Raw genomic sequence first — 13,017 nt, forward strand, 5'->3', positions numbered from 1 at the left:
AACGCGATCGCCAAACTTCTAATTGTAACTGAGTGTTTGTTAGTGTTGAGTGATGTTACTCACATGTATTTACTCTGGGTGGAAAAAATAAATTGTTTATGAATGCATAAGTAAGAAAGTATTTTTTATATAAATAAATAAATATAATCGAAAGAAAAACTTATATTTCTTTCACAACAAGTAACTCAATCGTTTTGTACGAAATAAAAAATTTTGTGAAAGAATGTGTTGTCCTTTTGGTCTGCAATTACAACAACAATATTTGGATAAAAGTGGAAGATGCTGGCAAAGGCTTTTGGAAAGTCGCGCTTAATTAACTTAAAACAGTAAAAATACTACAAAATCTAATTATTGTTATAAATAAATGCTGAATTTTTCTCTTTTAAAATTGTTTTGTTTTTCATTATTTATTAATTACAAAGGGGTGGGTTTTGGTTGAAATTACAACACATACACATAGTTCATAAAGTCTGCGTTCATGTGACAATTTCTTTTTTAATGATTAAAAAACAACATAAAAAAATAAATGAAGTTAAGTTTTGTTGTATATGTTGTTTCTTTATATTTCTTAAATCAGAAAACAAAAACAAAAATACAAGTTTGCTTTTACATTTTGTTCTAATTAAAAGAAATTCTTGTCTCATTATAAGAAATTGTGACAACCAAAAAGTCTGCGTTCACTTTGTTTACTTCGAAAGTACCGTTACTTTTTATCATGCTTGTTATTATTTTTGATCAGTTTCAGTTTATTATCATAACAAGTGATAGTTACACGTGTTTTTTTTTTTAAAATTAATAAATTTGGAAACATGGAAACTAAAGGAAAGGAAATATGCATATCTGAAAGAAAAATAATTATTAAATTGTGGAAAGAAAGACAAAGATTTAGAAATATTGGTGGAACAGTTAGAAGAACGTATTCTTCTGTCCAGCGCGTAATTAATAATTACAAAGAAACCGGCATTATAACTTCAAAGCCTCGGCCTGGGCTTTCCAAAAAAATTATCCGCTAGAGAAGAGCGCAAAGTGATTAATATGGCAAGCAACCAAGTCCGGGACTGAGCTTGAAAAACAAAATTTAGTTGGAACGGTGAAGCACGGTGGTGGTGGAGTTATGGTGTGGGGGTGTATGGCTGATAGTGGAGTGGGTCAATTAGAATTTATTGAGTCCAAAATGGATAAATGGGGTTATCTCAATATTTTGAAAAACAATTTGAAACCAAGTGCTTCTAAACTAGGGTTGGCAACGACATTTTGGTTCCAACAAGATAACGATCCAAAGCATACATCGGAGGTTGTTAGGCTTTGGCTTCTATATAACACTCCAAAGCAGCTTAAAACACTACCCCAATCACCAGACCTCAACCCCATTGTCAGCACGTTATAACCAGCAAGGAGATGTTACGAAGTATCATGCAGGCAGAATGGGCGAAAATAATATCTGAGGAAACAGAGAAGTTGGTAAACTCCATGCCAAATAGACTAAGTGCGGTCTTAAAATAACGTGGCTATCCTACTAAATATTAGGAATGTTTTAATATGTTTTTATTTTGTATTTAAAAAACTCTTTTGTTTATTTTTAATTACTGAATGCAGACTTTGTGGTGCTATATTTAATTGTAATCATATTTAAATCGCTCTAGAGTGAAAGTGCTTAACCAAACTTAGAATTTTGTTTTTGTTTTCTAATGTTAGGAATATGAAGAAAAAATATACGCAGACTTTATGGGCTATGTGTACATGAATTTCAGTACGACCCAAACACTGTACACATGCACGTAAGCAGCTGATAAATTGTTTGATGCCATATTCATTTTTATATGTAAATGGCAACATTTTGGCCAAAGAAACCCAAAAAAAAAACTCAAATGTGGTAACCTTGGCAAACCACCGAAAGAACGATTTTCGGAAAATTTTCCACAAAAAGAACGTAGTCCAGCCTTTAATGGCAACATTTTGGCCAAAGAAACCCAAAAAAATCAAATGTTGTAACCTTATCATACCACAGAAAGAACGATTTTCGGAAATTTCTCCTCAAAAAAGAACGTAGTGCCAGCCTTAACGCAAATGCCAATGTCATGACTTACAGTTCTCTGAAATGGATTAAATGTTCGCAGAATTTTTTAAATCGAAAATACTCGGTGAACTCTAAATCCTTTTTTTTGGAACCAGCAAGAAAGGTCTTTCAATACACTCTTGGAATGTTTGATTGTTTTTTTCTATAAAGCCATATATACGTTTTCGACGGGATTTGATCCGAGTTGTTGGGTGGACATGTTTACTTCTGTGCCACTTTGTTTGCCAATTAGAAAGTTCATAACTCTTTTGAGTGTCACCGAGTGAATGAACCCTTAAACTAAATGAGAAATAACCTTTATTTTTGTTTACCACGCCCAAATTAGAATAAACCACAGATTACTACCAGTAATTTCGTTATATTAATTACATACACATTTTATTTTGTTTACATATGTACATAGATGCATATGCAAGTAAATACATATATATATATATATATATACATATATATATATATATATATATATATATATATATATATATATACATATGTATATATATATATGTACATATGTATTTGATTTACTTTGTACAGATAATATAAATAAGTTTGTGTCATTTTTTGGATTCAGTTTAAGAAAGAAAGCCATAAAAGGATATGTTATCCTTGCTCTATTTATATTCGTTTGAGTTTGCTTCAAACAATTATTAATTGAACGCAATGAAAATTTGTCGTAAACAAATATTTTTAAGTTTTGATTTTAAAGTTTTGTTGAACAATTCAAAGGGGACCATGGGATTGGGGGTTCAGTTAGATGAGATTTTAATCATAATTTTCGTTGCGATTAAGCGCTTTTATCAAATAACAAAAGAGCAGAGAGAAATAGAGTTAGTAATTTATTTAAACGACAGTTTTTGTTGGGCTTAGGCTTAAGAATAACTACGACTAATAAAATTCTTTATTTATTTATTTTTGTTGTGTCTTATATCATTTTATATATACAGTCTTTATATATATATATTTTTTTTTTAAATTTATGTTAGCAAAACGAACAAATCAACACATACACTTGTTTACAAATAAACCATAGAAGTTGACACAATGCAACTGAATGACGTTTACGACAAACGCTGATTATTGAACATGGAACAACTTTGTTATAAACCTATGCATTTTCGTTTATCTAAAAATCAATTCCTATAAATAAATGTGCAATGAAATGTAACGATACCTCAGTATGCTTCAATATGACTTCATTGTGTGGGTGCTTACCCTTACCTTAAATGCTAAGTAGGACAAAAAAGAAAACAAAGGTGATTAAGGAAATGAATAAAACCAACAGCAGATGCAGAAATTAAAGTATTGATAAGCTTGTAAGAATTTGACCAAGGCATATTTATAAGGTGGCCGCATCGCGAATTGCTACAACAAAGCATCTTTTTTGGGAACATTATATGTCAAAATTTGTAAAAAGGGCGATGAAAGTTCAATTCGCCGTGACATTTAAAATTTTGGGCAAATTTGCTTCGACCAATCACAGCAAGAAGAAAGAAGTTTATGAATTTTTGAGTGTCAAGCAAAAAAAAACTAATTTTAAAATTGTTCAACATTCCTATTAGCTCCAGACAAAACCATCAAGTTGTTGTAGCGGTAAACTAGCTACCAATAGCTACCAAGAATGCAATTAACCTTCCACGGTAGACCGGGGTAGTTTTAGTTCAATTCCAATGGGGCTGGGATTGATTCCAACAGCATAGACGTTTGTCTTGTATTTATAACCACGGAACATACATCACGAGTGTCAAATGCATGACTCTCTGGTGGACATAAGGATTCCTCCTGAATTGAGTTCATGAGTAAACCCCCGAAAAGAAAGAAAGGTGCTATTCACCAATATGTGTCAAGGGGACCACTCCTAGATGGGGTGGAGCTATCGCTCTCACTACTGATAGGAATCTAACAAGCAATTGCAATGTTAGGATTTTGAAAACGCTGATGATGGTTGTGCACCTATTGTGACACTGTCTAAATTGGCTAAGGATTATGGCTAATTGAACACACTTTTCCTGTCTAAATTATTTTCAGGCACATAATCCTTTCTGTTGTCTCCATATCTTCATTCCAATATCTGGCATTGTACCGCCGTAAATTTAGTCTTTGTTTTTTAGCGCTTTTTGAATCTATTTCGGGGTGCCCTAAGTTCCCTGAGTGAAGTTGATAGCGATTGAGGTTGTTAGACGCGTACCATTATATAACCTAAGATCAATTTTTAAAGTATTGATTTTGAAGTTTAAATTTTTATAAGGCGAATTCAAAAATGATTTGACATATCAAATTCCATCAGCTGTTCTGATGCGGCCACCTTATTAAAACACCTTGGGTTTGACTATTGAAATAAGTGCATAGTGGGCTAAAATGGCTTCTTAACATTGATGCCTATTAAAGGCGACCATAGCAGAAAGGTTTGTTAGCAAAGGATTGGTTTAACATTATGAAGAATTTACAAAAATTCTGATACAAGGGACACAAAGACAAAAGACTTTACACACTAGCAGACTTATTCACAAAATTTTATGAAGCCTTAAAATAGGTTCATTTGACAATCTATCAAATAAACATATTTCAAATCCACATTAAGTTTTGTGAATAAGGCCGTATATGTTTTGCTAGGTTGATTTTAAACGACCGTTACGAAAGAAATGTCCTATTACTCTCACTTTACCCATAAATCAGAGATCCTGTAGATGTTAAAACTACTCATATTTGTCACTAGATTCGTTCACCACCATAATGAAAATCAGCGGATTTCATAGAGTGAAGAAAAAACTGAATTCGATGAATTGGCAAACAAATCGAGTGAAAAATGAGAACCCTATTACACAAGTGTAATATATATTTCGAAATTCTCATGTTTACAAAATACCGCACCATTATCGGAAGCAAAATGCAAATTTGCCCATGAACATTCCACTAAGGAACAGGGAGGGGCAAACTTCTCACATGTCAATGAGTACTGTCCGATTCAAGTTGAAGCTCAATGATAAACGGCGTGCCGCAGTGTGACACCTTTTTGGGGAGAAGTTTTACTTCACAAATGTCGCCAGCATTATGAGGAGATAACCACCGCTGAAAATTTTTCTGATGTTCAGCGTCATAGGCGGACATGCTAACCTCTGCGCTACGGTGGCAACCACTATTACATACATACATATATGTATATTTTAGGCGTTGTCATTCTTAACCTATTTTGCCGCGCCAGTCCTTCAATCGATGAAAATCACTCTGGGCGCTTTATCCTTAAATTGGCTGGTACATATGCTATGTACACATAAATCAACTACACCAATACCGTCCACTTAAATGCATAAAAGGATATAGATTGCATATAAACAAATACACAATTGGCTGTTGTTGTTGTCGTTGTTGTAGTAGCAGTGTGTGGTACACTGAGGCGTCAGCCTTTTCCGATTAAGGAATTCATCGGGTCAATCCAGTACATGCAACCGGCTGCCATGGGATTGCCCAATTGGTATTCTTGGCTTCTATACGACGTATTTTTTTTTATCGAAAATTCACAGCCAACAAAATTTACCGATTTCGGTTCGACATCGGTCCGATAATCGAATGAATCATCCATCCGATATCTTAATGACATGTTGTCGGAACGACACGGCAGAGGGAAATCTGATATATTTACCGCCATATCGTACCGATGACGGAGCAGAATTCCAGGGAAATTTTACGTCGTACTAAATTGGGATCGAATTCCTAGACGATTTCTTGACGAATGTATTACAAAATGCGGACGATTTCGTCGACGAATCGGTCCTATTTCGTACCGATTTCTTGACGAAGGTTTTACAATGATCAAACAAAACCAAAATTCCAAGGCAACAATTAACGGCACTACACGCAATTCAAAAAAACAAAACAAAAACCACCAATCCACACACGTGGTAACGAAATGTTGCTTGCAAAAATAAATATGAACCAAAAAAGTCATTCCTCTGACACGCCGTACAGAAATCGTTACGATTTCGTTCCCAACTGTCGGAACAGAGACAAAAAAAATCCCTCAGGCTATGTGCAGACATGTCGGACCTCAGACAAAATCGCGTACATATACATATTGGGTTGCCTAAAAAGTAATTGCGGATTTTTTTAAAAGAAAGTAAATGCCTTTTTAATAAAACTTAGAATGAACTTTAATCAAATATATAATTGCCATTTTGTTCGATAACCGTTTGCCATCTTCCAGGCAAATTTAGTATTCCACGCTCATAGAACTTCTGGCCTTTATCTGCAAAAAACTGAACCAAGTGCGATTTTATAGCCTCATCATTGCCGAAAGTTTTACCATTTAACGAGTTCTGCAAAGATCGAAATAAATGGTAGTCTGATGGTGCAAGGTCAGTGCTATATGGTGGATGCATCAAAAGTTCCCAGCCAAGCTCACTCAGTTTTTGGCGAGTGACCAAAGATGTGTGCGGTATAGCGTTGTCCTGGTGGAATATGATACCTTTACGATTGACCAATTCTGGTCACTTCTCCTTGATGGCTGTATTCAATTTGTCCAATTGTTGACAGTAAACATCCGAATTAATCGTTTGGTTCCTTGGAAGCAGCTCAAAATATACCACACCCTTCCAATCCCACCAAACAGACAGCATAACCTTCTTTTGGTGGATATCAGCCTTTGAAGTGGTTTGAGCTGGTTCACCATGCTTGGACCATAATCGTTTTCGACTAAGGTTATTGTAAACAATCCATTTTTCATCTCCAGTTATGATTCGTTTTAAAAACGGATCGAATTCATTGCGTTTAAGGTGCATATAGGTGCATAAGGTGCACAAGCGGTGATTCGGTTTGTTAAATGAATTTCTTTCAATGCATGTGGTACCCAAATATCAAGCTTTTTCACCAGTCCAAGACTTTTTATGTGATAATGAACGGTTGATTTTGGTATATTTAACTTCTCTCCTATCTCACGCTCAGTTACATGACGATCCAATTCGATTAATGCTTTAAATTTGCTTAAATTTTTTCAACGCCGACTTTATTACTTTTTGGGCAACCCAATATGTATCTCTTTCAGTAGCTTTGCAAAACAAGATCTAGATACGATCATCAAAATAACCCAGTAATCCCAATATAAACCGATCACTTCACTCTTTTATTCTACCTATCTCTCATATAAGCTAAGTGTGGCCGAATTTTATACACCTTCCAGCATGGATCGCATTTGTCAAGTTCTTTGCCCAGTATTTCTTTATAGACAAACAAAGGATAATGGATAAAAATTGCCATGCCATATCACGTTATGGACCGATTCGTACCGTTCTTAGTTTGGATGTTGGAGACCATAGTAGAATTCATTATGCAAAATTTCAGCCAAAATCGGATAAGAATCGCGCCCTTTAGGAGCTCAAGAAGTATGGGTCGATTATGGATTGCAACCAACGATCAGTTGAGCAGTTGTCTGACAACGCAACCAAAATAAAAATGTGCATTATGTATGGCAACTTTTGTCAATTGATGCCGGTAATAGTGTTTTGACAGTCCCGCAGCAAGAAAATGTGTAAACAAATAATTAAACCGCCATAAAAAAATGCTAGAAGTTGTGAAATACCATGAATAAACATTTTATTTTTATTTAAAAGCACTGTTGAAGGTAAACACAGCTGCGTTTACCTTTGAGATGGCAAAATATACTCGGCGTATCGATTTTTTCTTCCCCGAGATCGATAACTTTTCGTAAAATTACGATCGTAAGCCATGATCCAATTGGAAGTCGTTCGCGTACTTTATTTGCCAGCAGAAGAGAGCGCGAGAGAACAAATTTTGACAGCTCGAAAATAGAGAACCTGCAAATTTCTACTGGGACTTTTTTTTGCCAGCAGAAATTTGCAACTTTGAACAGATGTTTTATAAAGGTCAGCTGTGTTATGAAAAGCAGCCGTTACATAAAAATACAAAAGCCAACACCAAAATGAATCAAAACAGCAGAGGTAAATAAAAAATTAAAATATTGTTTATTGGTCCATTTTAAATTTGTTTCATACTTATTTACTTTTAATGAAGATTCAAGGCAACAGCTAGTGTTCATGTACAGAAAACTCGCCAAATGAAGTTGTAATTTTACCTCAAGTCGGTTGTTCTTCATTAGAATTTAAGTGCAAAATATGCGGAATTATTTGGAAAATCTTGAAAAATTACTACATTGTATCAATCCAGACACCAAGAAAAGAGCAATGATCGATTTCCTAAGTAATCATCCTCCTCAAAGAACTACAATGAAACCGACACTGCTCTTTTGAATTTGTTAAGGAGGGAAGGTGCTGTCATGGTATTGTGGGTCGGCACTGCTCTTTTGAATTTGTTAAGGAGGAAAGGTGCTGTCATGGTATTTAGTGGGTCGGGCTGGGCAGTTAAAAGTTACACACAGAGGGATTGGAAAAAAATAGTGCAAATGAGTCTTCCAATTGTGAACGGATACAGATATCTTCAATGAAAACACAGTGTCCGTAGCCGCCACATGACCAAATAGAAAGCTCCCTTAGCTTTACATAAGTGGTTGCAGCGATTTGTCTAGCCACAATATCCAGAAGCATTAGATGGTTAGTCCAATGTTCCAATGTAGCACACCAAGTGCTGCCGACAGGGGACTTAAGAACGTTGACTGGGCTAGGCCCAGAGGTCTCAATGTTAACCCAGAGAAGACTGAAATATGCCTGTTCACGAGGAAAACGAAGGTGGGCCAATTTAACGCACCACGTTTCCTCAATTAGACGATTTCGATATCTGACAAGGTCAAATACTTAGGTGTGATCTTGGACAGGAAACTGAATTGGAAGTGTCACATTCAGAAGCATACTGAGAAGGCTTACAGATGTTGGGCACTATGTAGACGGGCCGTAGGCTCGAAATGGGGCCTGTATCCTAGGTTAGTTCATTGGCTCTACAGGAGCGTGATTAGACCAATACTTACTTACGCCTCAGTAGTTTGGTGGACTGCTATGGAGAAAAAGTGCAACATAAGGACCATACAACAGGTTCTGATAATATGTTGTCTTGGCAATGGCGGAGCGATGAGACCACGCCCACTAGGGCACTGGAGACTATTCTAGATATCCGACCCATTGACATACAGATTAAGTGTGAGGCAGCCACTATGGCTATGAGACTTAAGGCGATGGGAGAATGGATTGAGGATGGGAGCAGCTTATACCATCGCGGTAGGAAGTGGAGAGGTTTCCGATCGGATACCTGAGATGAACCTTGAAGTCGAGTGCGAGGCACTGCTGCCATCGGCAAAGTCTTGGATTGACGGAACCCTAGTATTGCCATCTGGAAGATCATGTTACACGGATGAATCAAAGCTAGAGGACAAAGTGGGCCTGGGGGTTTACATTGAAAAATCAGGGACTGACATCTATTTTAGACTGCCTGACCATAATACGGTCCTGCAGGCGGTGATCCGGGCGATCACGGAATGCGTGAAGTGGTGTGGTGCTAACGCGAGGACGTCGAGTCTGAACATCTTTACCGACAGTAAAGACTACTTTTGTGTACAGTGATGGCATGTTTACCAGTTGCAGTGCTATGCAGCCTTCGAAATGCATGATGATGCTCGGCGAATGGAAATTGTCCAACGAGAGGATCGGAAGGAGTAGTCCCTCACGAGTCTTGGCTACGGATGAAAGAAGACCGATCGGTCTGTACGACTTCCCCTCGCTCGCGCCCTTTCCAGGTTTCAGTAGCGGGATCGCATTGCCCATCTTCCAAACATCGTGTACTATAATAGGGTTCAGGCAGGCTGAGCAGACTTGTAAGATACTCACACCAGGCAGATCCAGATTCTCCAGCATCAGTGTAGAGCTTCCGCCTGGGACCAGCGCGGATGACATTCGTAGCTTCGTGCACAGTAAATTGTGATGGCTGTCCAGCTGCAAGGAGATCACCGATACTACGAATGTCTCCTCTTCTAGCCTTGTCACTCTCGGGCCAATATTGACGTTTATCTAAGGAAAATATCTCACAAGTATCGCCAGCATTTTTTATTTAAAAACGTTGTTTTCCTAAGCAAGCAACCAAAACAAAAATCAGCCGTTGTTCTGCAAATTTTCACTGGAAGTCATTCACGTACTTTTGCTAGAAAATTTTCTAAAGAGAGTAAAATGTTTCTTAATCTCTTGCAAATTTTTGCAGGAAAAGTACGCGAACAGACCTTGTGATTGTTAAAAAAAAAGTTATTACTACAAAAAAAATAAATAAATAAACGTTTTAAACAATATGTAATTGTTTTTTTAGCAACATGTCATAGTTTTTGCACTATAATTTTTTTTATGTGAAAGAGGACAACAAATATGTGGATAACGTCGTCTCTGGCACAGCCCACGGTGGTTGTTTGGAGTTTATTTTTTTCGGGCAGGCACAAGGAGAATAACAGCCAAAGTACAATTGGATAAAGTCAGAGCCTTAAATTTAGTGGTTAAATGATACAACTTTTGGTTCGGTCATCTCTCTTCTGAATAACAATTCCCTGGGAGTTTTTCCCTACTCCCTTTTCTCCTATTCTAAATTGCAATTTCCTGGGAGTTTTCCTTATTCTAAACAAACTTCGAAAAAGGGAAATGTCTTCGAAAAAAGGGAAAAAGGTAGGTATTATGAATAAAATAAAAATAAAAGGGAGAATGAGACGATAAAATTTGGAGAAAAAAATTACCTTAAACAAATGGAAGAGAGTTATTATAAAAAATTATGAATTTAATTATTTTTATACAAAAATATGATACCACTTCCTACTATTTTCGACCAATTTATTATGTACGGAAATTATTTTTCACTTTTTCATCAAAAACAAGTACAAAATTTTGTTAGGTTCTCCCGGCTTAAATATGTCATGTACCTACCACAGAAAGTTTGCATAAGTTTTTCAGATTTATTGGCAACTAGCTGGACAGGGCCCGCTCCGCTGCGCCTGCTTTTACTTTATATGGCACAAAATTTTTCTTTGAATATTTACTTTTAGTGAAATACCAAGCTACGAAAATAGTATGTGTGTATAGCTTGAGAAACAGTATAACAATATAAATGCCTTTATCTGAATTCCATATGATCTTTATTCGTCTATGAATTTGCTCGGAGGGTTTATGGTCATTTAAGTTTGGATGTTAAAGACTAATTTTAGCTCCAAAGACTTAATTGGAGCCCGATATTCTCATATGGATTTTGGTAGTGGTAGTTGGTGGTAGTCCCGAAAGTGGGTATTAATTTCGTTCCCTACTCCTAAATACTTTTCATTTGAGTAAATACATATGACCAATTTAGGGATGTTTTCTGGGGTGAGTTGGTCCCCCAGACCCTTAGCGCTCAAAAAATATTAGCATCGTGCTCTACCCTCATATACCATTTTTTAAACCCCATATTGGTCTAAGGGGAGTTTATGGGATGAGGCGTCCCCCAAACACTTGGCCCCAAAATTGTTTATCAAATTCGTTTTCAAATCACAAAAAAACCTTTTTCATTTGAGCCACATAGTACCATGATCGGTAAATTTTTACTGTTTGGGGGTGTTTTGGGGGAAGTGGTGGGGCCCCAAATACATGGTCCCGCTTTTGAATATCAGATTCGTATTATACTCCCAAATACCTTTATTTGAGTCCCATATTGCAATGGCCAGTAAATAATTGCTGTTTGTGGGGTATTTTTGGGGAAAGGGTAGACACTCAAAAAATTGGTCCCGAAAGTTGGACCAATATCGGTAAATATGTCCGATTAAGGGGTGAAAATATATCAGCATCTTGCTCTACTCTCAAATATCATTTGTTTGAACCCCGCATTGCCATTGGCCTCCAAATTTGGATATCAAATACGTTTGCTAATCTCAATTACCTTTTATTTAAACCCCATATTGCAAAAGTCAGCAAATATGTCCGGTTTGGGGTATGGGCGCTAAAAACTATCAATATCGAACTCCACTCTCTTTAAGATCCATGGTGTGCAAATACGTCCTTTTTGCGGGTGGGACGTCGCTTAGAAAGTTGACCCCGAATATTGCTATCACATTCGTACTCCCAATTACCTTTCTTTTGAGCCCCATATTTTATATAGTCGACAAACATGACCGATTTGGGGGCTGTTTTGGCCTTGAATATATATATCAGATTCTTGTTCTTCTATAAAATACCTCTTATTTGAGTCCCATATTGCAATGGTCTGCAAATACATTCTATTTGGGTGGTGTTATGGGGGTGGTGTGGCCCATAAACACTTTTTCCCGAATGTTGATATCAGATTCGTGCTTTGCTTCCAAAGACTTTTCATGTGAGCCCCATATTGCCATGATCAGTTTGGGGGGTGTTTTGGGGAAGAGGTGGACCCCCATTTGAGTCGCATATTGCCATTGTTGGTAAATAAGTCCGATTTAGGGGTGTTTTGGGAGTTGGGGTGGTCCCCAAACACTTGGTCCGACAAATGGATATCAGATACATTTTCTACTCTTAAATACCTTTTATTTGAGTCCCATATTGTCGTGGTTGGACTATATATATATATATATATATATGTTTGGTAGGTTTTGGGGGTGGGGCGGCCCTCCTAGGTACCCCATCCGAAATTTGGATACCAAAATTTTGTTTTCAGGCTACTTTAAGAGAGCACACAAAATTTCGCTTAATTCGCACCAACCATTTCCGAGATCTGGCGTTTCTGAAAATTAGGGTAAGGGGGAAGAAGTCTTCTGCGTGTTCCTTAATGGAATGTTCGCCGGCCAACAAGTTCTAGCTACATAAATGTAGGTCTTTAGATAAAGCAGCTTATCAGGCCGGCCACCACAGCATTCATGACGACGTAGTAGAAGCAAACCTTTATACTATTCCCTAAAGTTCTGTCAAGAACGATCCGGTAGATTTAGCCACCTAAACTCCTTTTGACAAGGGAAAACGCCAACGTTCACCAGACCACCCTGGAAGCATCTCATTTTAGCAAACGATGCT

This window comes from Stomoxys calcitrans, chromosome 1, assembly GCF_963082655.1.
Source record: "Stomoxys calcitrans chromosome 1, idStoCalc2.1, whole genome shotgun sequence".
Lineage (NCBI taxonomy): Eukaryota > Metazoa > Arthropoda > Insecta > Diptera > Muscidae > Stomoxys > Stomoxys calcitrans.